General features: G+C 48.8%; 1 protein-coding gene across 2 annotated transcripts in view; it reads right to left on the bottom strand.

The window, feature by feature from the left end:
* LOC123760251 (acylamino-acid-releasing enzyme) overlaps positions 1 to 27,604 on the bottom strand; it is a 246,343-nt gene that overhangs the window by 100,066 nt on the left and 118,673 nt on the right. The window contains exon 18 of one of the 2 annotated variants that reach the window (XM_069338418.1): positions 24,844 to 24,945. The exons of the other annotated variant lie outside the window; for it this stretch is intronic. The gene's annotated coding sequence lies outside the window, so the exon portion shown is untranslated. Of the gene's footprint in view, positions 1 to 24,843; positions 24,946 to 27,604 lie in introns of those variants that run through there. 2 annotated transcript variants of the gene reach the window in all.

Genomic DNA, 27,604 nt, shown 5'->3' with positions numbered 1-27,604 from the left:
CTTTTTAGCCCAAAATTGGGCTAATTTCGCTACTTTTAGCCAAAATTTCGCTACTTTTTAGCCCAAATTGGGCTTACTTTCGCTACTTTTTAGCCCAAAATTTCGCTACTTTCTAGCCCAACATTTCGCTACTTTCGCTACTTTTTAGCCCAAAACTTCGCAACATTTTGCTACTTTTAGCACGAATTTCGCTACCTTTCGCTACTTTTTAGCCCAAAATTGGGGTTACTTTCGCTACTTTTAGCCCAAAAATTTCGCTACTTTCGCTACTTTTTAGCAAAAAATTGGGCTACTTTCGCTACATTTAGCCCAAAATTTCGCTACTTTTAGCCCAAAATTTCGCTACTTTCAGCCCAAAATTTCGCTACTTTTTAGCAAAAAAAAATCGCTACTTTCGCTACATTGTAGCCCAGAATTTCGCTACTTTCGCTACTTTTTAGCCAAAAATTTCGCTACTTTTGGTACTTTTAGCCCAAAATTTCCGCTAGTTTCGCTACGTTTTTAACCCAAAATTTCGCTACTTTCACTACTTTTTAGCCCAAAATTGGGCTACTTTCGCTACTTTTTTTGCCCAAAATTTCGCTACTTTGTAGCCCAAAACTTCGCTACTTTCGCTACTTTTTAGCCCAAAATTTCACTACTTTTTAGCCCAAAATTGGCTACTTTCGCTACTTTTAGCCCCAAATTTCGCTACTTTCTAGCCCCAAATTGGGCTACTTTTGCTACTTTTAGCCCAAAATTTCGCTACTTTGTAGCCCAAAATTGGGCCTACTTTTGGCTACTTTTTAGCCCAAAATTTCGCTACTTTTAGCCCAAAATTTCGCTACTTTCGCTACTTTTTAGCCCAAAATTTCGCTACTTTTAGCCCAAAATTTCGCTACTTTTTAGCCCAAAATTTTGGTACTTTCGCTACTTTTTAGCCCAAAATTTCGCTACTTTTTAGCCCAAAATTGGGCTACTTTCGCTACTTTTTTGCCCCAAATTTCGCTACTTTGTAGCCCAAAATTGGGTTACTTTCGCTACTTTGTAGCCCAAAATTTCGCTACTTTTTAGCCCAAAATTTCGCTACTTTTTAGCCCAAAATTGGGCTACTTTCGCTACTTTTAGCCCAAAATTTCGCTACTTTTTAGCCCAAAATTTCGCTACTTTGTAGCCCAAAATTGGGCTACTTTTGCTACTTTTTAGCCCAAAGTTTCGCTACTTTGTAGCCCAAAATTGGGCTACTTTCGCTACTTTTAGCCCAAAATTTTGCTACTTTTAGCCCAAAATTTTGCTACTTTTTAGCCCAAAATTGGGCTACTTTCGCTACTTTTAGCCCAAAATTTAGCTACTTTCGCTACTGTTTAGCCCAAAATTTCGCTACTTTCGCTACATTGTAGCCCAAAATTTCGCTACTTTCGCTACTTTTTAGCCAAAAATTTCGCTACTTCTGTTACTTTTAGCCAAAAATTTCGCTACTTTTTATCCCAATATTGGGCTACTTTTGGTACTTTTAGCCCAAAATTTCGCTACTTTTTAACCCAAAATTTCGCTACTTTTTAGCCCAAAATTGGGCTACTTTCGCTACTTTTTTGCCCCAAATTTCGCTACTTTGTAGCCCAAAACTTCGCTACTTTTGCTACTTTTTAGCCCAAAATTTCGCTACTTTTTAGCCCAAAATTGGGCTACTTTCGCTACTTTAACCCCAAATTTCGCTACTTTCTAGCCCAAAATTGGGCTACTTTTGCTACTTTTAGCCCAAAATTTCGCTACTTTGTAGCCCAAAATTGGGCTACTTTTGCTACTTTTTAGCCCAAAATTTCGCTACTTTTGCTACTTTTTAGCCCAAATTTTGGTACTTTCGCTACTTTTTAGCCCAAAATTTCGCTACTTTTTAGCCCAAAATTGGGCTCCTTTCGCTACTTTTTTTGCTCCAAATTTCGCTACTTTGTAGCCCAAAATTGGGCTACTTTCGCTACTTTGTAGCCCAAAATTTCGCTACTTTTCAGCCCAAAATTGGGGCTACTTTCGCTACTTTTAGCCCAAAATTTCGCTACTTTCGCTACTTTTTAGCTCCAAATTTCGCTACTTTTTAGCACAAAATTGGGCTAATTTCGCTACTTTTAGCCAAAATTTCACTACTTTTTAGCCCAAAATTGGGCTACTTTCGCTACTTTTAGCCCAAAAATTTCGCTACTTTCTAGCCCAAAATTTCGCTACTTTTTAGCCCAAAATTTCGCTACTTTTTAGCCCAAAATTTCGCTACTTTTTACCCAAAATTTTGGTACTTTCCCTACTTTTTAGCCCAAATTTCGCTACTTTTTAGCCCAAAATTGGGCTACTTTCGCTACTTTTTTGCCCCAAATTTCGCTACTTTGTAGCCCAAAATTGGGCTACTTTCGCTACTTTTTAGCCCAAAATTTCGCTACTTGTTAGCCCAAAATTTCGCTACTTTCGCTACTTTTTAGCCCGAAATTGGGCTACTTTCGCTACTTTTTAGCCCAAAATTTCGCTACTTTCGCTACTTTTTAGCGGTATATTTCGCTACTTTTTAGCCAAAAATTGGGCTACTTTCGCTACTTTTAGCCCAAAATTGCGCTACTTTCGCACCTTTTTAGAATAAAATTCGCTACTTTCGCTACTTTGATAGCCCAAAATTTCGCTACTTTCGCTACTTTGTAGCCCAAAATTTCGCTACTTTCGTTACTTTTAGCACAAAATTTCGCTACTTTCGCTACTTTTAGCCCAAAATTGGGCTACTTTTAGCCCAAAATTTCGCTACTTTCGCTACTTTTCTAGCCCAAAATTTCGCTACTTTCGCTACTTTTTAGCAAAAAAAAATTCGCTACTTTTGCTACTTTTAGCCCAAAATTGGGCTACTTTCGCTACTTTTAGCCCAAAATTTAGCTACTTTTTAGCCCAAATTTCGCTACTTTTTAGCCCAAAATTGGGCTACTTTCGCTACTTTTAGGCAAAATTTCGCTACTTTCGCTACTCTTTAGCCCAAAATTTCGCTACTTTTTATCCCAAAATTCCGCTACTTTCGAATGGTTTTTAGCCGGTAGCGGCGAAAATCGCATGGTTTTTGGCCGCTAGCGGCGAAAATCGCGCGGTTTTTGGCCGGTAGCGGCTTAAATCGCGCGATTTTTGCCCGCCAGCTGTGCAAATCGCACAGTTTTTGGCCGCTAGCTGCGAAAATCACGCGGTTTTTGGCCCCTAGCGACGAAAATCACGCGATTTTTGCCCGCCAGCTGCGAAAATCGCATGGTTTTTGGCCCCTAGCGGCGAAAATCGCGCGGTTTTTGGCAGGTAGCGGCGAAATTCGCGCGATTTTTGCCCGCCAGCTGCAAATATCGCATAGTTTCTGGCCGATAGCGGCGAAAATCGCGCGATTTTTGGCAGCTAGCGGCGAAATTCGCACGATTTTTGGCCGCTAGCGGCGAAAATCGCCCCATTTTTGGCCGCTAGCGGCGAAAATAGCCCCTTTTTCGGCCGCAAGCGGCGAAAATCGGTCGATTTTTGCCCGCCAGCTGCAAAAATCGCATGGTTTCTGGCCGCTAGCGTCGAAAAATAGCGGGGTTTTCGGCCGTTAGCGGCAAAAATCGCCCGATTTTTGGCCGCTAGCGGCGAAACCGCACGGGTTTTGGCCGCTAGCGGCGAAAATCGCGCTATTTTTGGCCGGTAGCAGCGAAAATCACGCGATTTTTTCCCGCCAGCTGCGAAAATCGCATGGTTTTTGGCCACTAGCGGCGAAAATCGCGCGGTTTTTGGCCGGTAGCGGCGAAAATCGCGCTATTTTTGCCCGCCAGCTGCAAAAATCGCATGGTTTCTGGCCGCTAGCGGCGAAAATCGCGCGGTTTTTGGCCGCTAGCCGTGAAAATCGAACGATTTTTGGCCGCTAGCGCGAAATTTGCACGATTTTTGGTGCTAGCGGCGAAAATCGCCCCATTTTTGGCCGCTAGCGGCGAAAATAGCCCCTTTTTTTTGCCGCTAGCGGCGAAAATCGGTCGATTTTTGGCAGGTAGCGGCGAAATTCGCGCGATTTTTGCCCGCCAGCTGCAAAAATCGCATGGTTTCTGGCCGCTAGCGGCGAAAATCGAGCGGATTTTGGCCGATAGCGGCGAGAATCGCATTATTTTTGCCCGCTAGCTGCTAAAATCGCATAGTTTCTGGCCTCTAGCGGTGAAAATCGCGCGATTTTTGGCCGCTAGCGGCGAAATTCGCACGATTTTTGGCCGCTAGCGGCGAAATTTGCACGATTTTTGGCCGCTAGCGGCTTAAATCGCGCGATTTTTTGCCCTCCAGCTGTGAAAATCGCACGGTTTTTGGCCGGGAGCGGCGAAAATCACGCGACTTTGCCCGCCAGCTGCGAAAATCGCATGGTTTTTGTCCGTTAGCGGCGAAAATCGCGCGGTTTTTGGCAGGTAGCGTCGAAATTCGCACGATTTTTGCCCGCCAGCTGCAAAAATCGCATGGTTTTCTGGCCGCTAGCGGCGAAATTTGCACGATTTTTGACCGCTTGCGGCGAAAAATCGCCGCATTTTTGGCCGCTAGCGGCGAAAATCGGTCGATATTTGGAAGGGTAGCGGCGAAATTCGCGCGATTTTTGCACGCCAGCTGCAAAAATCGCATGGTTTCTGGCCGCTACCGTCGAAAATAGCGCGGTTTTCGGCAGTTAGCGGCAAAAATCGCCCGATTTTTGGCCGCTAGCGGCGAAAATCGCGCGGTTTTCGGCCGTTAGCGGCAAAAATCGCCCGAGTTTTGGCCGCTAGCGGCGAAAATCGCACGGTTTTTGGCCGCTAGCGGCGAAAATCGCGCTATTCTTGGCCGGTAGCGGCGAAAATCGTGATTTTTGCCCGCCATCTGCGAAAATCGCATGGTTTTTGGCCGCTAGCGGCGAAAATCGCGCGGTTTTTGGCCGATAGCGGCGAGAATCGCGTTATTTTTGCCCGCTAGCTGCTAAAATCGCATAGTTTCTGGCCTCTAGCGGTGAAAAATCGCGCGATTTTTGGCCGGTAGCGGCGAAATTCACACGATTTTTGGCCGCTAGCGGCGAAATTTGCACGATTTTTGGCCGCTAGCGGCTTAAATCGCCCGATTTTTGCCCTCCAGCTGCGAAAATCGCATGGTTTTTGTCCGTTAGCGGCGAAAATCGCGCGGTTTTTGGCTGGTAGCGGCGAGAATCGCGTTATTTTTGCCCGCCAGCTGCTAAAATCGCATAGTTTCTGGCCTCTAGCGGTGAAAATCGCGCGATTTTTGGCCGCTAGCGGTGAAATTCGCACGATTTTTGGCCGCTAGCGGCGAAATTTGCACGATTTTTGGCCGCTAGCGGCTTAAATCGCGCGATTTTGCCCTCCAGCTGTGAAAATCGCACGGTTTTTGGCCGGTAGCGGCGAAAATCACGCGACTTTGCCCGCCAGCTGCGAAAATCGCATGGTTTTTGTCCGTTAGCGGCGAAAATCGCGCGGTTTTTGGCAGGTAGCGTCGAAATTCGCACGATTTTGCCCGCCAGCTGCAAAAATCGCATGGTTTCTGGCCGCTAGCGGCGAAATTTGCACGATTTTTGACCGCTTGCGGCGAAAATCGCCGCATTTTTGGCCGCTAGCGGCGAAAATCGGTCGATATTTGGAAGGTAGCGGCGAAATTCGCGCGATTTTTGCACGCCAGCTGCAAAAAATCGCATGGTTTCTGGCCGCTAGCGTCGAAAATAGCGCGGTTTTCGGCAGTTAGCGGCAAAAATCGCCCGATTTTTGGCCGCTAGCGGCGAAAATCGCGCGGTTTTCGGCCGTTAGCGGCAAAAATCGCCCGAGTTTTGGCCGCTAGCGGCGAAAATCGCACGGTTTTGGCCGCTAGCGGCGAAAATCGCGCTATTCTTGGCCGGTAGCGGCGAAAATCGTGATTTTTGCCCGCCATCTGCGAAAATCACATGGTTTTTGGCCGCTAGCGGCGAAAATCGCGCGGTTTTTGGCCGATAGCGGCGAGAATCGCGTTATTTTTGCCCGCTAGCTGCTAAAATCGCATAGTTTTCTGGCCTCTAGCGGTGAAAATCGCGCGATTTTTGGCCGGTAGCGGCGAAATTCACACGATTTTTGGCCGCTAGCGGCGAAATTTGCACGATTTTTGGCCGCTAGCGGCTTAAATCGCGCGATTTTTGCCCTCCAGCTGCGAAAATCGCATGGTTTTTGTCCGTTAGCGGCGAAAATCGCGTGGTTTTTGGCTGGTAGCGGCGAGAATCGCGTTATTTTTGCCCGCCAGCTGCAAAAATCGCATAGTTTCTGGCCGCTAGCGGTGAAAATCGCGCGATTTTTGGCCGCTAGCGGTGAAATTCGCACGATTTTTGGCCGCTAGCGGCGAAATTTGCACGATTTTTGGCCGCTAGCGGCTTAAATCGCGCGATTTTTGCCCTCCAGCTGTGAAAATCGCACGGTTTTTGGCCGGTAGCGGCGAAAATCACGCGATTTTTGCCCGCCAGCTGCGAAAATCGCATGGTTTTTGTCCGTTAGCGGCGAAAATCGCGCGGTTTTTGGCAGGTAGCGGCGAAATTCGCACGATTTTTGCCCGCCAGCTGCAAAAATCGCATGGTTTCTGGCCGCTAGCGGCGAAAATCGTGCGATTTTTGGCCGCTAGCGGCGAAATTTGCACGATTTTTGGCCGCTAGCGGCTTAAATCGCGCGATTTTTGGCCGCTAGCGGCTTAAATCGCGCGATTTTTGCCCGCCAGCTGTGAAAATCGCACGGTTTTTTGGCCGCTAGCGGCGAAAATCACGCAGTTTTTGGCCGGTAGCGGCGAAAATCACGCGATTTTTGCCCGCCGCAGCGAAAATCGCATGGTTTTTGGCCGCTAGCTGCGAAATTCGCGCGATTTTTGCCCGCCAGCTGCAAAAATCGCATGGTTTCTGTCCTCTAGCGTCGAAAATAGCGCGGTTTTCGGCCGTTAGCGGCAAAAATCGCCCGATTTTTGGCCGCTAGTGGCGAAAATCGCACGGTTTTTGGCCGCTAGCGGCGAAAATCGCGCTATTTTTGGCCGGTAGCGGCGAAAATCGCGATTTTTGCCCGCCAGCTGCGAAAATCGCATGGTTTTTGGCCGCTAGCGGCGAAAATTGCGCGGTTTTTGGCCGGTAGCGGCGAAAATCGCGCTATTTTTGCCCGCCAGCAGCGAAAATCGCATGGTTTTTGGCCGCTAGCGGCGAAAATCGCGCGGTTTTTGGCAGGTAGCGGGGAAATTCGCGCGATTTTTGCCCGTCAGCTGCAAAAATCCCATGGTTTCTGGCCGCTAGCGTCGAAAATAGCGCGGATTTCGGGCGTTAGCGGCAAAAATCGCCCGATTTTTGGCCACTAGCGACGAAAATCGCACGGTTTTTGGCCGCTGCCGGCGAAAATCGCGCTATTCTTGGCCGGTAGTGGCGAAAATCGCGATTTTTGCCCGCCAGCTGCGAAAATCGCATGGTTTTTGGCCGCTAGCGGCGAAAATCGCGCAGTTTTTGGCCGGTAGCGGCGAAAATCGCGCTATTTTTGCCCGCCAGCTGCAAAAATCGCATAGTTTCTGGCCGCTGGCGGTGAAAATCGCGCGATTTTTGGCCGCTAGCGGCGAAATTCGCACGATTTTTGGCCTCTAGCGGCGAAATTTGCACGATTTTTGTCCGCTAGCGGCGAAAATCGCGCGATTTTTGGCCGCTAGCGGTGAAAATCGAACGATTTTTGGCCGCTAGCGGCGAAATTTGCACGATTTTTGGTGCTAGCGGCGAGAATCGCCCATTTTTGGCCGCTAGCGGCGAAAGTAGCCCGTTTTTTGGCCGCTAGCGGCGAAAATCGGTCGATTTTTGGCCGGGAGCGGCGAAAATCGCGCTATTTTTGCCCGCCAGCTGCAAAAATCGCATAGTTTCTGCCTGCTAGCGGTGAAAATCGCGCGATATTTGGCCGCTAGCGGCGAAATTCGCACGATTTTTGGCCGCTAGCTGCGAAATTTGCACGATTTTTGGCCGCTAGCGGCGAAAATCACGCGATTTTTGCCCGCCACCTGCGAAAATCGCATGGTTTTTGTCCGTTAGCGGCGAAAATCGTGCGGTTTTTGGCAGGTAGCGGCGAAATTCGCACGATTTTTGCCCGCCAGCTGCAAAAATCGCATGGTTTCTGGCCGCTAGCGGCGAAAATCGTGCGATTTTTGGCCGCTAGCGGCGAAATTCGCACGAGTTTTGACCGCTAGCGGCGAAATTTGCACGATTTTTGACCGCTTGCGGCGAAAATCGCCGCATTTTTGGCCGCTAGCGGCGAAATCGGTCGATATTTGGAAGGTAGCGGCGAAATTCGCGCGATTTTTGCACGCCAGCTGCAAAAATCGCATGGTTTCTGGCCGCTAGCGTCGAAAATAGCGCGGTTTTCGGCAGTTAGCGGCAAAAATCGCCCGATTTTTGGCCGCTAGCGGCGAAAATCGCGCAGTTTTCGGCCGTTAGCGGCAAAAATCGCCCGAGTTTTGGCCGCTAGCGGCGAAAATCGCACGGTTTTTTGGCCGCTAGCGGCGAAAATCGCGCTATTCTTGGCCGGTAGCGGCGAAAATCACGCGATTTTTGCCCGCCAGCAGCGAAAATCGCATGGTTTTTGGCCGCTAGCTGCGAAATTCGCGGGATTTTTGCCCGCCAGCTGCAAAAATCGCATGGTTTCTGTCCTCTAGCGTCGAAAATAGCGCGGTTTTCGGCCGTTAGCGGCAAAAATCGCCCGATTTTTGGCCGCTAGTGGCGAAAATCGCACGGTTTTTGGCCGCTAGCGGCGAAAATCGCGCTATTCTTGGCCGGTAGCGGCGAAAATCGCGATTTTTGCCCACCAGCTGCGAAAATCGCATGGTTTTTGGCCGCTAGCGGCGAAATTTGCGCGGTTTTTGGCCGGTAGCGGCGAAAATCGCGCTATTTTTGCCCGCCAGCAGCGAAAATCGCATGGTTTTTGGCCGCTAGCGGCGAAAATCGCGCGGTTTTTGGCAGGTAGCGAGGAAATTCGCGCGATTTTTGCCCGCCAGCTGCAAAAATCGCATGGTTTCTGGCCGCTAGCGTCGAAAATAGCGCGGATTTCGGGCGTTAGCGGCAAAAATCGCCCGATTTTTGGCCACTAGCGACGAAAATCGCACGGTTTTTGGCCGCTGCCGGCGAAAATCGCGCTATTCTTGGCCGGTAGTGGCGAAAATCGCGATTTTTGCCCGCCAGCTGCGAAAATCGCATGGTTTTTGGCCGCTAGCGGTGAAAATCGCGCAGTTTTTGGCCGGTAGCGGCGAAAATCGCGCTATTTTTGCCCGCCAGCTGCAAAAATCGCATAGTTTCTGGCCGCTGGCGGTGAAAATCGCGCGATTTTTGGCCGCTAGCGGCGAAATTCGCACGATTTTTGGCCTCTAGCGGCGAAATTTGCACGATTTTTGTCCGCTAGCGGCGAAAATCGCACGATTTTTGGCCGCTAGCGGTGAAAATCGAACGATTTTTGGCCGCTAGCGGCGAAATTTGCACGATTTTTGGTGCTAGCGGCGAGAATCGCCCCATTTTTGGCCGCTAGCGGCGAAAATAGCCCCTTTTTTGGCCGCTAGCGGCGAAAATCGGTCGATTTTTGGCAGGTAGCGGCGAAATTCACGCGATTTTTACCCGCCAGCTGCAAAAATCGCATGGTTTCTGGCCGCTAGCGACGAAAATAGCGCGGTTTTCGGCCGTTAGCGGCAAAAATCGCCCGAGTTTTGGCCGCTAGCGGCGAGAATCGCACGGTTTTTGGCCGCTAGCGGCAAAAATCGCGATTTTTGCCCGCCAGCTGCGAAAATCGCATGGTTTTTGCCCGCTAGCGGCGAAAATCGCGCAGTTTTTGGCCGGTAGCGGCGAGAATCGCACTATTTTTGCCCGCCAGCTGCAAAAATCGCATAGTTTCTGCCTGCTAGCGGTGAAAATCGCGCGATATTTGGCCGCTAGCGGCGAAATTCGCACGATTTTTGGCCGCTAGCTGCGAAATTTGCACGATTTTTGCCCGCTAGCGGCGAGAATCGCACGGTTTTTGGCCGCTAGCGGCAAAAATCGCGATTTTTGCCCGCCAGCTGCGAAAATCGCATGGTTTCTGGCCGCTAGCGGCGAAAATCGTGCGATTTTTGGCCGCTAGCGGCGAAATTCGCATGAGTTTTGACCGCTAGCGGCGAAATTTGCACGATTTTTGACCGCTTGCGGCGAAAATCGCCCCATTTTTGGCCGCTAGCGGCGAAAATAGCCCCTTTTTTCGCCGCTAGCGGCGAAAATCGGTCGATTTTTGGCAGGTAGCGGCGAAATTCGCGCGATTTTTGCATGCAAGCTGCAAAAATCGCATGGTTTCTGGCCGCTAGCGTCGAAAATAGCCCGGTTTTCGGCCGTTAGCGGCAAAAATCGCCCGATTTTTGGCCGCTAGCGGCGAAAATCGCGCTGTTTTTGGCCGGTAGCGGCGAAAATCGCACGATTTTTGGCCGCTAGCGGCGAAATTTGCACGATTTTTGGCCGCTAGCGGCTTAAATCGCGCGATTTTTGGCCGGTAGCGGCTTAAATCGCGCGATTTTTGCCCGCCAGCTGTGAAAATCGCACGGTTTTTGGCCGCTAGCGGCGAAAATCGCGCGATTTTTGGCCGCTAGCGGTGAAAATCGAACGATTTTTTGCCGCTAGCGGCGAAATTTGCACGATTTTTGGTGCTAGCGGCGAAAATCGCCCCATTTTTAGCCGCTAGCGGCGAAAATAGCCCCTTTTTTGGCCGCTAGCGGCGAAAATAGTCCCTTTTTTTGCAGCTAGCGGCAAAAATCGGTTGATTTTTGGCAGGTAGCAGCGAAATTCGCGCGATTTTTGCCCGCCAGCTGCAAAAATCGCATGGTTTCTGGCCGCTAGCGTCGAAAATAGCGCGGTTTTCGGCCGCTAGCGGCAAAAATCGCCCGTTTTTTGGCCGCTAGTGGCGAAAATCGCACGGTTTTTGGCCGCTAGCGGCGAAAATCGCGCTATTTTTGGCCGGTAGCGGCGAAAATCGCGATTTTTGCCCACCAGCTGCGAAAATCGCATGGTTTTTGGCCGCTAGCGGCGAAAATCGCGCGGTTTTTGGCCGCTAGCGGCGAAACCGCACAAGTTTTGGCCGCTAGCGGCGAAAATCGCACTATTTTTGGCCGGTAGCAGCGAAAATCACGCGATTTTTTTCCCGCCAGCTGCGAAAATCGCATGGTTTTTGGCCACTAGCGGCGAAAATCGCGCGGTTTTTGGCCGGTAGCGGCGAAAATCGCGCTATTTTTGCCCGCCAGCTGCAAAAATCGCATGGTTTCTGGCCGCTAGCGGCGAAAATCGCGCGATTTTTGGCCGCTAGCCGTGAAAATCGAACGATTTTTGGCCGCTAGCGGCGAAATTTGCACGATTTTTGGTGCTAGCGGCGAAAATCGCCCCATTTTTGGCCGCTAGCGGCGAAAATAGCCCCTTTTTTTGCCGCTAGCGGCGAAAATCGGTCGATTTTTGGCAGGTAGCGGCGAAATTCGCGCGATTTTTGCCCGCCAGCTGCAAAAATCGCATGGTTTCTGGCCGCTAGCGGCGAAAATCGCGCGGATTTTGGCCGGTAGCGGCGAGAATCGCATTATTTTTGCCCGCTAGCTGCTAAAATCGCATAGTTTCTGGCCTCTAGCGGTGAAAATCGCGCGATTTTTGGCCGCTAGCGGCGAAATTCGCACGATTTTTGGCCGCTAGCGGCGAAATTTGCACGATTTTTGGCCGCTAGCGGCTTAAATCGCACGATTTTTGCCCTCCAGCTGTGAAAATCGCACGGTTTTTGGCCGGTAGCGGCGAAAATCACGCGACTTTGCCCGCCAGCTGCGAAAATCGCATGGTTTTTGTCCGTTAGCGACGAAAATCGCGCGGTTTTTGGCAGGTAGCGGCGAAATTCGCACGATTTTTGCCCGCCAGCTGCAAAAATCGCATGGTTTCTGGCCGCTAGCGGCGAAATTTGCACGATTTTTGACCGCTTGCGGCGAAAATCGCCGCATTTTTGGCCGCTAGCGGCGAAAATCGGTCGATATTTGGAAGGTAGCGGCGAAATTCGCGCGATTTTTGCACGCCAGCTGCAAAAATCGCATGGTTTCTGGCCGCTAGCGTCGAAAATAGCGCGGTTTTCGGCAGTTAGCGGCAAAAATCGCCCGATTTTTGGCCGCTAGCGGCGAAAATCGCACGGTTTTTGGCCGCTAGCGGCGAAAATCGCGCTATTCTTGGCCGGTAGCGGCGAAAATCGTGATTTTTGCCCGCCATCTGCGAAAATCGCATGGTTTTTGGCCGCTAGCGGCGAAAATCGCGCGGTTTTTGGCAGGTAGCGGGGAAATTCGCGCGATTTTTGCCCGTCAGCTGCAAAAATCCCATGGTTTCTGGCCGCTAGCGTCGAAAATAGCGCGGATTTCGGGCGTTAGCGGCAAAAATCGCCCGATTTTTGGCCACTAGCGACGAAAATCACACGGTTTTTGGCCGCTGCCGGCGAAAATCGCGCTATTCTTGGCCGGTAGTGGCGAAAATCGCGATTTTTGCCCGCCAGCTGCGAAAATCGCATGGTTTTTGGCCGCTAGCGGCGAAAATCGCGCAGTTTTTGGCCGGTAGCGGCGAAAATCGCGCTATTTTTGCCCGCCAGCTGCAAAAATCGCATAGTTTCTGGCCGCTGGCGGTGAAAATCGCGCGATTTTTGGCCGCTAGCGGCGAAATTCGCACGATTTTTGGCCTCTAGCGGCGAAATTTGCACGATTTTTGTCCGCTAGCGGCGAAAATCGCGCGATTTTTGGCCGCTAGCGGTGAAAATCGAACGATTTTTGGCCGCTAGCGGCGAAATTTGCACGATTTTTGGTGCTAGCGGCGAGAATCGCCCCATTTTTGGCCGCTAGCGGCGAAAGTAGCCCGTTTTTTTGGCCGCTAGCGGCGAAAATCGGTCGATTTTTGGCCGGTAGCGGCGAAAATCGCGCTATTTTTGCCCGCCAGCTGCAAAAATCGCATAGTTTCTGCCTGCTAGCGGTGAAAATCGCGCGATATTTGGCCGCTAGCGGCGAAATTCGCACGATTTTTGGCCGCTAGCTGCGAAATTTGCACGATTTTTGGCCGCTAGCGGCGAAAATCACGCGATTTTTGCCCGCCACCTGCGAAAATCGCATGGTTTTTGTCCGTTAGCGGCGAAAATCGTGCGGTTTTTGGCAGGTAGCGGCGAAATTCGCACGATTTTTGCCCGCCAGCTGCAAAAATCGCATGGTTTCTGGCCGCTAGCGGCGAAAATCGTGCGATTTTTGGCCGCTAGCGGCGAAATTCGCACGAGTTTTGACCGCTAGCGGCGAAATTTGCACGATTTTTGACCGCTTGCGGCGAAAATCGCCCCATTTTTGGCCGCTAGCGGCGAAAATAGCCCCTTTTTTCGCCGCTAGCGGCGAAAATCGGTCGATTTTTGGCAGGTAGCGGCGAAATTCGCGCGATTTTTGCACGCAAGCTGCAAAAATCGCATGGTTTCTGGCCGCTAGCGTCGAAAATAGCCCGGTTTTCGGCCGTTAGCGGCAAAAATCGCCCGATTTTTGGCCGCTAGCGGCGAAAATCGCGCTGTTTTTGGCCGGTAGCGGCGAAAATCGCACGATTTTTGGCCGCTAGCGGCGAAATTTGCACGATTTTTGGCCGCTAGCGGCTTAAATCGCGCGATTTTTGGCCGGTAGCGGCTTAAATCGCGCGATTTTTGCCCGCCAGCTGTGAAAATCGCACGGTTTTTGGCCGCTAGCGGCGAAAATCGCGCGATTTTTGGCCGCTAGCGGTGAAAATCGAACGATTTTTTGCCGCTAGCGGCGAAATTTGCACGATTTTTGGTGCTAGCGGCGAAAATCGCCCCATTTTTAGCCGCTAGCGGCGAAAATAGCCCCTTTTTTGGCCGCTAGCGGCGAAAATAGCCCCTTTTTTTTGCCGCTAGCGGCAAAAATCGGTTGATTTTTGGCAGGTAGCGGCGAAATTCGCGCGATTTTTGCCCGCCAGCTGCAAAAATCGCATGGTTTCTGGCCGCTAACGTCGAAAATAGCGCGGTTTTCGGCCGCTAGCGGCAAAAATCGCCCGATTTTTGGCCGCTAGTGGCGAAAATCGCACGGTTTTTGGCCGCTAGCGGCGAAAATCGCGCTATTTTTGGCCGGTAGCGGCGAAAATCGCGATTTTTGCCCACCAGCTGCGAAAATCGCATGGTTTTTGGCCGCTAGCGGCGAAATTCGCGCGATTTTTGGCCGGTAGCGGCGAAAATCGCGCTATTTTTGCCTGCCAGCAGCGAAAATGGCATAGTTTTTGGCCGCTAGCGGCGAAAATCGCACGGTTTTTGGCAGGTAGCGGGGAAATTCGCGCAATTTTTGCCCGCCAGCTGCAAAAATCCCATGGTTTCTGGCCGCTAGCGTCGAAAATAGCGCGGATTTCGGGCGTTAGCGGCAAAAATCGCCCGATTTTTGGCCACTAGCGACGAAAATCGCACGGTTTTTTGGCCGCTAGCGGGGAAAATCGCGCTATTTTTGGCCGGTAGCGGCGAAAATCGCGATTTTTGCCCGCCAGCTGCGAAAATCGCATGGTTTTTGGCCGCTAGCGGCGAAAATCGCGCGGTTTTTTACCTTTAGAGGCGAAAATCGCGCTATTTTTGCCCGCCAGTTGCAAAAATCGCATAGTTTCTGGCCGCTAGCGGCGAAAATCGCCCCATTTTTGGCCGCTAGCGGCGAAAATCGCCCCATTTTTGGCCGCTAGCGGCGAAAATCGCCCCATTTTTGGACGCTAGCGGAGAAAATAGCCCCTTTTTTGGCCGCTAACAGCGAAAATCGGTCGATTTTTGGCAGGTAGCGGCGAAATTCGCGCGATTTTTGCCCGCCAGCTGCAAAAATCGCATGGTTTCTGGCCGCTAGAGTCAAAAATAGCGCGGTTTTCGGCCGTTAGCGGCAAAAATTGCGCTATTTTTGGCCGGTAGCGGCGAAAATCGCGATTTTTGCCCGCCAGCTGCAAAAATCGCATAGTTTCTGGCCGCTAGCGGCGAAAATCGCGCGATTTTTGGCCGTTAGCGGCGAAATTCGCACGATTTTTTGCCGCTAGCGGCGAAATTTGCACGATTTTTGGCCGCTAGCGGCTTAAATCGCGCGATTTTTGGCCGGTAGCGGCTTAAATCGCGCGATTTTTGCCCGCCAGCTGTGAAAATCGCACGGTTTTTGGCCGCTAGCGGCGAAAATCACGCGGTTTTTGGCCGGTAGCGGCGAAAATCACGCGATTTTTGCCCGCCGCAGCGAAAATCGCATGGTTTTTGGCCGCTAGCGGCGAAATTCGCGCGATTTTTGCCCGCCAGCTGCAAAAATCGCATGGTTTCTGGCAGCTAGCGTCGAAAATAGCGCGGTTTTCGGCCGTTAGCGGCAAAAATCGCCCGATTTTTGGCCGCTAGTGGCGAAAATCGCACGGTTTTTGGCCGCTAGCGGCGAAAATCGCGCTATTTTTGGCCGGTAGCGGCGAAAATCGCGATTTTTGCCCGCCAGCTGCGAAAATCGCATGGTTTTTGGCCGCTAGCGGCGAGAATCGTGCGGTTTTTGGCCGGTAGCGGCGAAAATCGCGCTATTTTTACCCGCCAGCTGTGAAAATCGCACGGCTTTTGGCCGCTAGCGGCGAAAATCACGCGGTTTTTGGCCGGTATCGGCGAAAATCACGCGATTTTTGCCCGCTATTAGCGAAAATCGCATGGTTTTTGGCCGCTAGCGGCGAAAATCGCGCGGTTTTTGGCAGGTAGCGGCAAAATTCGCGCGATTTTTGCCCGCCAGCTGAAAAAATCGCATGGTTTTTTGCCGCTAGCGGCGAAATTCGCAAGGTTTTTGGCCGCTAGCGGCGAAAATCGCGCTATTTTTGGCCAGTAGCGTCGAAAATCGCTTTTTTTGCCCGCCAGCTGCGAAAATCGCGATTTTTTCCCGCCAGCTGCGAAAATCGCATGGTTTTTGGCCGCTAGCGGCGAAAATCGCGCGGTTTTTGGCCGGTAGCGGCGAGAATCGCGCTATTTTTGCCCGCCAGCTGCAAAAATCGTATAGTTTCTGGCCGCTAGCGGCGAAAATCGCGCGATTTTTGGCCGTTAGCGCCGAAATTCGCACGATTTTTGGCCGCTAGCGGCAAAATTTGCCCGATTTTTGGCCGCTAGCGGCGAAATTTGCACAATTTTTGGCCGCTAGCGGCGAAAATTGCCCCATTTATGGCTGCTTGGCTGCTAGCGGCAAAAATAGCCCCTTTTTTGGACGAGGTTCAGGCTTTTCTGAACAGGGAAGATTGTCTTGCCAGATTAAAGTATCTGAGCAAACCGGAACTTGTACTAGTGAGCGCCTACCTGGAGATCAAGATCCGTGCCAGTGATTCCCGTGTGGAGATCTTGTCCAAGGTTCACCGGCACCTGAAGGCAGAAGAGAAACAGGGAAGCGAGACTCCTAGTACAAGGGAAGGTGAGGAAATAGCTTCCACGGAAAAGGAAGATAAGGGCAGTGACATTGACAGTGATGCAGGTGAGCTTAATATCAGCTTCCTAACTGTCAAGATGCGTGCCTTGGAAATCAATCGAGAAATAGAATGGAAGAAATTAGAAATGGAACGAGAGAGACAAGATAAAGAAATGGAGATGAAAGAAAAAGAATTGGCGATGAGGCATTTAGAATTAGAAAGAGAAGAGAAACGAGAGAGAGAAGAGAGAGAAAGAGAAGAAAGAAGAGAAGAACGAGAAAGAGAAGAGAAACGAGAAAGAGAAGAACGAGAAAGAGAAGAGAGACGAGAAAGAGAAGAACGAGAACGAGACAAAGAGGAAAGAGAGAGACAACATGAACTAGAAGTTTTGCGATTAGGCGGTGGTCGGAGGCAAACGACGGACACCAGTGGTTTCGATCCGGTAAGAAACATCAAAATGGTCCCCAAATTCCATGAGAAGGAAGTGTCAAAATTCTTTGCAGCCTTCGAGAAAGTCGCTGCCTCTTTGGAGTGGCCAAGGGAGAATTGGGCCATCATGATACAGTCAGTCTTGACTGGGAAGGCCCAAATTGCCTACTCTACGTTATCCCTTGACGACTCCAGCGATTATGACAAGGTGAAGAAAGTTGTGCTCATGGCTTACCAATTGGTACCTGAGGCTTATAGGCAAAAGTTCAGAAACCTGAAGAAGACCTCAGAGCACACTTTTACCGAATTCGCCACGATCAAGGAGCGACTTTTCCAGGAATGGTGTACCTCTCGGAAGGTAGAGACCAAGGAAGACCTCGAGCAGCTGATTCTGCTGGAGGACTTCAAGGATTGTTTATCTGGAGACCTCAAGACGTACTTGGAGGAACAGCAGGTAGAGACCTTGAGTGCAGCAGCCACCATGGCTGAAGAGTACATCCTGACTCATAGGCCGTCTGCTAAGTACGTCCCGAGGAATTACCAGCGCCGGTTTGACAGACCTCACGACGAAGAAGAAGAAAGACCCGTCACACGAAGCGCTAAGAAGACGCCCCCAAGTAGCCCCCGAAGAACAAGTCCTAGTAGTCCGAAACACCTTAGTCCAAGGAGGAATATGGTGTGCTGGACTTGTGGGCAGAAAGGGCACATAGCTGCTAGGTGCCGAGGCAGAAGAGGTGGCAGCGCACGAAGGGAGGTGATGTTGATCAGTTGTGTTACACCACCAACAGGAAACCAGTCTACGACGAAGCAGGAAGGACCAAGTTTGTTGGCCCCTCACACTTCAACCGGGTATGTAACGAGTGATCATACTGGTAGATCAGTTGTAGTGCTCAGAGATAGTGGAGCAGCCCAGTCCCTGATCGTGAAGAGCTCGTTACCCGAGGGAGTAAGTGTGGATGGGAGACCAGAGGTTATCCTGGTTGGGTTTCCTAGGACGCAGTACATCGCCCCCTTAGTGCCAGTACACCTTGACTCGCCTTATTTCAGCGGCACAATTGAGTTGGCAGTAGTCGATACCCTCCCTGTGGCTGGGATTGACGTGGTACTAGCCAACGACTTGGTGACCGATTGGAGCAACAATCATCCCAAGATAGCGGACGAGCCTACCGGAACAGCACGGTCTGAGGTAACAGGCAATGGTAATGTCCAGGTAAGGACAAACCCGGATGTAAACATGTTTAATTTGTCCTCTCGCCTACAGATTGAGAACTATCTAGCAGTGTCTCCTGATTCTTCTCTCGACAAGGAACATGAGGTTACGATAGCAGAAGTACCTGAGCTAGAAGAGAGGCCTTGTGTGCAGACACCCACGGATACCAACGAGTCTGGAGCGAAGGCTGAGGTGTACTTGCGGTATGGCAAGTTACAGCGTGTAGTGGGCCAGCCAGAGATTCCCCAGACGTCAGAGGTATGTGAGGTGTGTTCAAAAGGTCTAGTGCCCTCTTCGGTCCAAGCCAGGCTTGTGGATGTTGCCGGCAATGGACATGACAAGTTCAGGAAGCTTATCCCTCAATTGGCCCAATGTTTCCTATCGGTATTTTGTTTGTTTTTCGTATGTGTTCTCGTTTGTGCTCTCAGTGAGGACCGGTGGACGACCCGACGAATGATGGCTCCCATGAACATCGCGAAGAGGTCCCAGGGATTGGAGAGTTGTACTGCTAGTGTTGCAGTTGAAGAAGGGACCTGGGAGGTAATAGATGATACAGGAGGTACGATATGTGATAATATGAGTGACTGTTTCCGACAGGTTGACACCCCCCGCGTGACTGCTGAGCCTCAACACAGCGTTATACGGAACGTTGGTCGACCTGACAGGGGCAGAGCGAATGCCATCTTCGGTGAGCAAGCAGCCCTGTTGGAACTAGGTGTGGGCCTAGTAGAAGAGTGTCTAGTAAGTACTGACTTGCCCATTGTCGCTATCACTCTGAATTATCAGACCCCTGTATTCCAGGTTCCTGTCTCCCTGAAGGACCATCGGACTGGCACCAGAAATGCCGTCTGTGGTCAGCCGTCATCGGTGCCACGACATAGAGAAGTGTCGAGTCACCCCAGATCGTGTCAAAACCAATCCGTACTAGAGAGGTGTGAGATGATGCCCCTGCTTGACATCGCAGTGGAGATGTGGACCTGCGTTGTGGCTGACCTGTGGCCAGGGTAGGCTCGGCGTTCTCAGAGGACACGTCTTGAGGCCACGAAGGAAGCACCGCGGACTCAGCACCTAGCTTCGAGGATCCATAGTCTCCAGCAGAAGACTACAGTGTTGATCCCCTTGTATAGTGTTAATACCCTCCCCTTGTGCACGTTTTACTTTTATATATTTAATTGGTGTTGGTGAATATTATATTATATTAAGTTCTTACCTTTCTTTCCCTACTCCCTTTTAGTTACTTGCGTCACGGATCGCATCCCTTGATAGCCTCTACTGGCTTGGGGCCGGATATATATCTTCCTCTAACGACATCAGAGTAAGAACCCCGTTGCGTCCCGAGAGGGCCGTAACATAATTGGCGAATTTTGCCCCCTAACGGCAAAATTCGCCCGATTTTTGGCAGCTAGCGGCGAAAATCGCCCGATTTTTGGACGTTAGCGACGAAAATCGCGCAATTTTTGGCCGCTAGCGGCAAAAATTGGTCGATTTTTGCCTCTAGCGGCCAAAAATCGTGCGAATATCCCCTCTAGCGGCCAAAAATCGTGCGAATTTCGCCGCTAGCGGCCAAAATTTTTGGCCGCTACCGGTGAAATTGGCGCGATTTTTGGCCGGTAGCGGCGAAATTCGTACGATTTTTGGCCGCTAGCGGCGAAAATAGCCCCTTTTTTGGCCGCTATCTGCGAAAGTCGGTCGATTTTTGCCGCTAGCGGCTAAAAACCGCGCGATTTTCGCTGCTACCGGCCAAAAACCGTGCGATTTTCGCCGCTAGTGGCCAAAAATCGCGCCAATTTCACCGGTAGCGGCCAAAAATTTTGGCCGCTAGCGGCGAAATTCGCACGATTTTTGGCCGCTAGAGGGGATATTCGCACGATTTTTGGCCGCTAGAGGCAAAAATCGACCAATTTTTGCCGCTAGCGGCCAAAAATTGCGCGATTTTCGTCGCTAACGTCCAAAAATCGGGCGATTTTCGCCGCTAGCTGCCAAAAATCGGGCGAATTTTGCCGTTAGGGGGCAAAATTCGCAAGATTTTGGCCGCTAGCGGCGAAAAAGGCCCCTTTTTTGGCCGCTAGCTGCGAAAGTCGGTCGATTTTCGCTGCTAGCGGTCAAAAACCGTGCGATTTCGCCGCTAGCGTCCAAAAATCGCGCGATCTTCGCCGTTAGCGGCAAAAATCGCGCGATTTTTGGCCGCTAGCGGCGAAATCGCACGGTTTTGGCCGCTAGCGGCGAAAATCGCGCGGTTTTTGGCCGGTAGCGGCGGAAATCGCGCGATTTTTGGCCGGTAGCGGCGGAAATCGCGCGATTTTTGGCCGCTAGCGGCCAAAAAAGGGGCTATTTTCGCCGCTAGCGTCCAAAAAAGGGGCTATTTTCGCCGCTAGCGGCCAAAAATCGCGCGATTTTCGCAGCTGGCTGCAACAAATCGCGCGATTTTCGCAGGTAAAGGCCAAAAATTGCGCGATTTTTGCCGCTAGCGGCCAAAAATCGTGCGAATTTCGCCGCAAGCGGCCAAAAATCGTGCGAATTTCGCCGCTAGCGGTCAAAAATCGTGCGAATTTCGCCGCTACCGGCCAAAAACCGCGCGATTTTCGCCACTAGCGGCCAAAAACCGTGCGATTTTCGCAGCTGGAGGGCAAAAATCGCGCGATTTTTGCCGCTACCGGCCAAAAATCTAGCGATTTTCGCCGGTAGCGGCCAGGAAACAGCGCGATTTTTGCATCTAGCGGCCAAAACTCGGGCGATTTTGGCCGCTAGCGGCGAAAATCACCCGATTTTTTCCCTCCAGCGGCGAAATTCGCCCGATTTTTGCCCGCTACCGGCAAAAATCGCGCGATTTTTGGCCGGTAGCGGCGAAAATAGCCGCTTTTTTGGCCGCTAGCTGCGAAAATCGCCCGATTTTTTCCCTCCAGCGGCGAAAATCGCGCGATTCTTCGCTGCTACCTGCGAGAATCGCGCGATTTTTGCCCACTAACGGCGAAAATCGCTCGTTTTTGGGCGCTAGCGGCGAAAATAGCCCCTTTTTTGGACGCTAGCGGCTTAAGTCGGTCGATTTTTGCCGCTAGCGGCCAAAAACCGCGCGATTTTCGCTGCTAGCGACCGAAAACCATGCGTGCGATTTGGCCGCTAGCGGCTAAAATCGACCAATTACTGAAAAATGCCAATTACTGAAAACGGCGATGGGTCATATTTTGCTCAAACCCCCCTGCAGTTTTCAAAATGTCTGAAATGTCCGAAATTTGACTCCTGAGCGTGATTTTTGAGCCGAATTCAGACTCTCTGCACCTATTTTCAGTTTCAAATTACGACGTTTCATACCGAAAATATGCCAATTACTAAAAACAGCGATGGGTCATATTTTGCCCAAACCCCCCTGCAGTTTTTAAAATGTCTGAAATGTCGGAAATTTGACTCCTGAGCATGATTTTTGAGCCGAATTCTGACTCTCTGCACCTATTTTCAGTTTCAAATTACGACGTTTCATACCGAAAATATGCCAATTACTGTAAACGGCGATGGGTCATATTTTGCCCAAACCCCCCTGCAGTTTTTAAAATGTGTGAAATGTCGGAAATTTGACTCCTGAGCGTGATTTTTTACCCGAATTCTAACTCTCTGCACCTATTTTCAATTTCAAATTACGACTTTTTATTTTTTTATTTGCGGCGAGGTGGTGGCTGACAGGTATGGCCACCATGGCCTACTCTGCCAAAGCACAGGGGATATGGCACTCGAGGCACAGTGAAGTTAACGACATCATCAAGAGGAGCCTCACCACAGCTGGATGCCCAGCTGAAAGAGAGCCCCGTTACCTAACGCCCCGTAACTCTGATGCTCTTATTGGTCGCCTGGATGGTATCACAGTGAACTCCTGGAAGAATGGCAAGCAGTTGGTATGGGACTACACGTGCGTATCAACCCTGGCTAACACCTACATTGATCTTAGTGTTGCACAACCAGGTGGCGCTGCCACCCACAGGGAAGCAGCCAAATCCCGTAAGTACAGAGAACTGGATCACCACTACAATTTTGTCCCCATTGCTTCTGAGACACTCGGCACCTGGGGTAAAAGTGCTACCAGTTTTTTTAAGGAACTGGGTTCTAGGCTCATTGAAACAACAAGGGACCCCTAGAGCTGCCAGCTTTCTTTTCCAGCGCCTCAGCGTGGCGATACAGAGGGGAAATGCGCACTGCATTCAGGGTTCCTGCCCGCCATCTGAGGAGCTGGAGGAACTCGACAACCTATGATAACCATCTTTGTACCCTATACGTAACTCCTTTTTTGTAACAAAGTTCAAATAAAACAAATATATATGTATACATACAAAAGAATGAGGGTAGTAGGAGAAGATAATATTAGTGTTATCTTGAGATGATTTCGGGGCTCTTAGTGTCCTTCGGCCCGGTCCTCGACCAGGCCTCCATCCCCAGGAAGCAGCCCGTGACAGCTGACTAACCCCCAGGTACCTATTTTACTGCTAGGTAACAGGGGCATAGGGTGAAAGAAACTCTGCCCATTGTTTCTCGCCGGCGCCTGGGATCGAACCCGGGACCACAGGATCACAAGTCCAGCGTGATGTCCGTTCGGCCGACCGGTTCCCTATTCCGACCGTGTTCAGTGAGAAACCACAAGGTCTCCTCTGAATACTTTTTATTTTCTTCTCCGAGGCTATGGGTCCCCACATTGGCACCAGATGTGGTACCCTCACAAACTTTTATATATATATATATATATATATATATATATATATATATATATATATATATATATATATATATATATATATATATTAGTATATTTTGGTAGCAGTCTTTCCTGTAGACATATATTATTAAATATGACCGAAAAAGTAAGATTAATAATTCTAACACGAATTTTCTCAATCTTTCGTACATTACGCTTCACTGTTGGAGGTAAATCAAAAATCACTTCTCCAAAATTCATTTTTATTTCTAGTCTGACGCAACACGGGCGCGTTTCGTAAAACTTATTACATTTTCAAAGACTTCACAAATACACAACTGATTAGAACTTGCGTTTCTCTGATTTTATATCTACATTTGAGTGAGGTGGGAAGGGTGATGTGGCATTAACACAAGACAGAACAATAGGGGATATTAATAGGGTATTAAAAGTATCAACACAAGACAGAACAGAAACAATGGGTATTGAATAGAAGTGTTTGTAGAAAGCCCTTTTGGTCCATATTTCTTGATGCTTCTATATTGGAGCGGAGTCTTGAGGTGGGTAGAATATAGTTGTGCAATAATTGGCTGTTGATTGCTGGTGTTGACTTCTTGATGTGTAGTGCCTCGCAAACGTCAAGCCGCCTGCTATCGCTGTATCTATCGATGATTTCTGTGTTGTTTACTAGGATTTCTCTGGCGATGGTTTGGTTATGGGAAGAGATTATATGTTCCTTAATGGAGCCCTGTTGCTTATGCATCGTTAAACGCCTAGAAAGAGATGTTGTTGTCTTGCCTATATACTGGGTTTTTTGGAGCTTACAGTCCCCAAGTGGGCATTTGAAGGCATAGACGACGTTAGTCTCTTTTAAAGCGTTCTGTTTTGTGTCTGGAGAGTTTCTCATGAGTAGGCTGGCCGTTTTTCTGGTTTTATAGTAAATCGTCAGTCGTTTGCGAGGCACTACACATCAAGAAGTCAACACCAGCAATCAACAGCCAATTATTGCACAACTATATTCTACCCACCTCAAGACTCCGCTCCAATATAGAAGCATCAAGAAATATGGACCAATAGGCTTTCTACAAACACTTCTATTCAATACCCATTGTTTCTGTTCTGTCTTGTGTTGATACTTTTAATACCCTATTAATATCCCCTATTGTTCTGTCTTGTGTTAATGCCACATCACCCTTCCCACCTCACTCAAATGTAGATATAAAATCAGAGAAACGCAAGTTCTAATCAGTTGTGTATTTGTGAAGTCTTTGAAAATGTAATAAGTTTTACGAAACGCGCCCGTGTCGCGTCAGACTAGAAATAAAAATGAATTTTGGAGAAGTGATTTTTGATTTACCTCCAACAGTGAAGCGTAATGTACGAAAGATTGAGAAAATTCGTGTTAGAATTATTAATCTTACTTTTTCGGTCATATTTAATAATATATATATATATATATATATATATATATATATATATATATATATATATATATGTATATATATATATATATATATATATATATATATATATATATATATATATTTTATACATACAATGACATTTATATAAAAACCAAATTTATATGATTTTTATATAATTCATATACATACCATTATTGGACCCTCTTTGTCTGCTGGTTTTATAACAATGACATCTTTGTATGACAAGGCCCTTAAAGCTATAGTGCCTTCGTTGGAAAATATATTATGTTCACTAAAGCCTACCATCTTAAATGGTTTACTATATTGTTTCCCCTGGATGTAGATCGTTATAGGATAAAGAAAGCATTCCCTATGGGGGATCCAGGGGCATTTTTTCTTAGATTTATTGTCCCTTTTCCAAAAACATTATTATTTTATAAACTTAGGAACACTGAGTCTGTTTCTCGACTTCTATAACCCCGTTACTTTGCTTTCCATTTTGCTGTCCTCGGCCTTGCTGCCTGTTCAGTTCCACCTCTCTTTCGTCTGTCTTCTTGATTCAAGCATACCCCTTGCTAACCTGTCTCTCCACCAGTTGGCCTCTGTTGACAACTGAATATGAAACAGTATCCACTCAATTTAACAGCCTCTTTTATACCGACCTGCCGGTATTAACGACCGGTTTGGGAGACCGGTATCTGGAGCCTCCTATTCCGGTCTGGCGGTCGATATTACCGACGGTCGGTATTAGGTTTGTTGTGGCATCGGCGTCCCCTCACATGGCGACCAGGCCACCGACCTGGATCGTCCAGAGTCATATATTACATCTTAATTTTCTTTTAAAATGATTCAGTTTAATGAAGAAAATTCTAAATTATTATTAATAAAATATTTTGAAAGTTTTTATTAAGCAAAAGTCTTTGTTTTCTTATTAAATACCTTTTATAGTATAGGCACTAGGTATTTTTTTCCCACAGACCTAGAATGTACTCCGCCAGGCCATGTGTTCCCATTGTTTACTGTGAACTCGCGCGGCTAGCTTCAATTGTTAAGGATATTACTGTACTGTTAATTGTGATCTTCTTTTTAATTTACAAAATGCCAAGTTACCCAAAGGAAGCGCCTGACGGTTGCACAGAAGCTGGAGTTAATTAAGAAACTTGATAAAGGATATTCTCATGCACGAGCAGCAGCAGAGTTTAACATCGGGAAAAGTACAGTAAGTGACATCAAGAAACAGAAGGATACTCTATTAAAATATGTGAGCACAACAGAGTGTGCTACTTCTGGTGCTGCATGTTCGAGAAAAACAGTAAAGTCTGGTCAGTATCCACAATTGGATGCTGCAGTGTATAAGTGGTTTATTCAGCACTGCACAATTGGCATGGCAATAAGATTTGAAGAGCTTAAAGTTGCAGCAAGTAAACTTGCCATTCAATTAGGTATAAAAGATTTCAATGCAAGTGATGGGTGGGTTGGAAGATTTAAGGCTCGGCATAACATTTCAAACACCAAAAAAATTTCTGGTGAGGCATCAAGTGCTGATCCCACTAATGTTGATTCATTCAAGGCTAAATTAAACGAGCACATTGTCAGTAATAATTTAAGCAAATATCAAGTATATAAAGCTGACGAGACTGGGTTTATGTGGCGAGCTGTACCAAGTACATCCTTAACCCTCAAACCGCGCATATCATATATAAATTATATCAGTGACAAAACCGAAACCGCGCACATCATTTATTTATGATTTCGTGTCTAGCGCTATAATTTAAACGCCCCGCGTGGGATAGGGGTAATCATCGGCGAGCCTCGACCGAACATAAACAAACCCCGCCTGGGAAAAAAATCCAGCGTGGGTCCCCTTTGTGTACAGAGCTCAGTTACCCGGCGGAAACCATGGTGAGCGCATCACGTTCCGACGACCGACCCCGCTCAGCGAGACGTTCCTCGCGACCTCTGACCGAGGACGAAATTACTCGTAATTTGTTCCCGGATGGTGATGAGTCTGATATAGACGACTCAGACTTTGATCATGACTATACACAGCCCTCAGAGGTGGATACGGCCGACGACGAGTGTGAACATGCTGGCTCCACCAGGGCTAGGCCTAGCATCTCACCCATGCCTCCTCGCCCTCACTCGACCCAAATTTCTGCAAGACCACACAGTTCATGTGCTCCCTTGCAAGATATTGATGTTTTGCTCGACGATTCTGAATAAGGTGAATCATTTTCCGGTTTTAGTGACTTAGAATCGGAAAATAGTTTCGCTAGTGCGAGTGGAGGAGTGTGTGGTGTTGCCAAGCGACAATTTGTCGCGTCAGCAGCATCTGGCCAAGCCATGCGGCACTGCATGGCACCACATGAACAAAGACCCTCAACATCGAGGAATTTTCCATCACCATCCCTGCCCACCCCTACTGTTCCTAGACCTGCTTCAGCTCCTGGTACACGGTTTCCTCGCCGTGGTGCCACTATTGGCTCTAGAAAGACACCTGGTGTTTTTGTGTGGAGTGATGGGACAGATTTTGTTCCCCAAATTCCTGTTTTTGATAATTCGGATGTTGGAATTACAGACATTTTCCCTGATAAAGGTGCAGATATGTGTGAAATGGACTATTTTACTGCATATTTTGATGAGCCGCTAATGGAACATCTTGTTCATGAGACGAACAAATATGCGAGTGATCTCACTGACGAGGAGGAGTTATCCGATTTTTCACGTTTGCAGCGATGGAAAGATACGACTTTAGGTGAAATGTATGTGTTTTTGGCACTGTGTATGTTGATGAAACATTGTGTCAAACACGTAATCGACCATTACTGGAGCAAAGACCATACTGTTCCAACACCAATGTTTGGCAAATATATGTCTCGAGACCGATTTGCGATAATCCTCAGGTGTCTTCACTTTGCAAATAATGAAGACAGGAATGATGATGATAGGCTTTGGAAGGTAAGGCACGTACTGAATGAACTTATCAGAAAGTACAGGGATTTCTACGTACCAGCTCAGAAGTAAGTAATTATCAAAAGAAGGCCCCAAACCGGGAAGGCTATGTAGCACCATCAAATGTGTGGAATAATCAGAGGATGCTAAATATCACCAAGGATGCCAATACGAGAACAAAAACGCATAAGGCGAACGATATCAAAAGTATCCGAGTCACCAAGAATTCTATTGAGGGACAGGTGACCGCGAGGGGCGGTTGGAAAGCAAGACACACGCTCGTTCCGGAAGTCAGGACATTCAATAAGGACATGCACGACCGTAAGAGGGACAATGCAACTAGGACAATAAGGAGCAGGGCGGCGCTCCATCAAGTGACCATGGGTTAAGTGAGTATGGCCAATACGCAACCTCGCCAGAGCTGTTTCCCATCGCCGGTTACGGTGGTAGGAGGACGGCCACGAGGAAACACAACACTTAAGAGTACGTAGTTTGTTACCAGAAAC

Source organism: Procambarus clarkii, chromosome 39 (genome assembly GCF_040958095.1).
Source record: "Procambarus clarkii isolate CNS0578487 chromosome 39, FALCON_Pclarkii_2.0, whole genome shotgun sequence".
Lineage (NCBI taxonomy): Eukaryota > Metazoa > Arthropoda > Malacostraca > Decapoda > Cambaridae > Procambarus > Procambarus clarkii.
The sequence above is the reverse complement of the archived record's forward strand: the minus strand, read 5'-3'. Positions and strand labels throughout refer to the sequence as shown.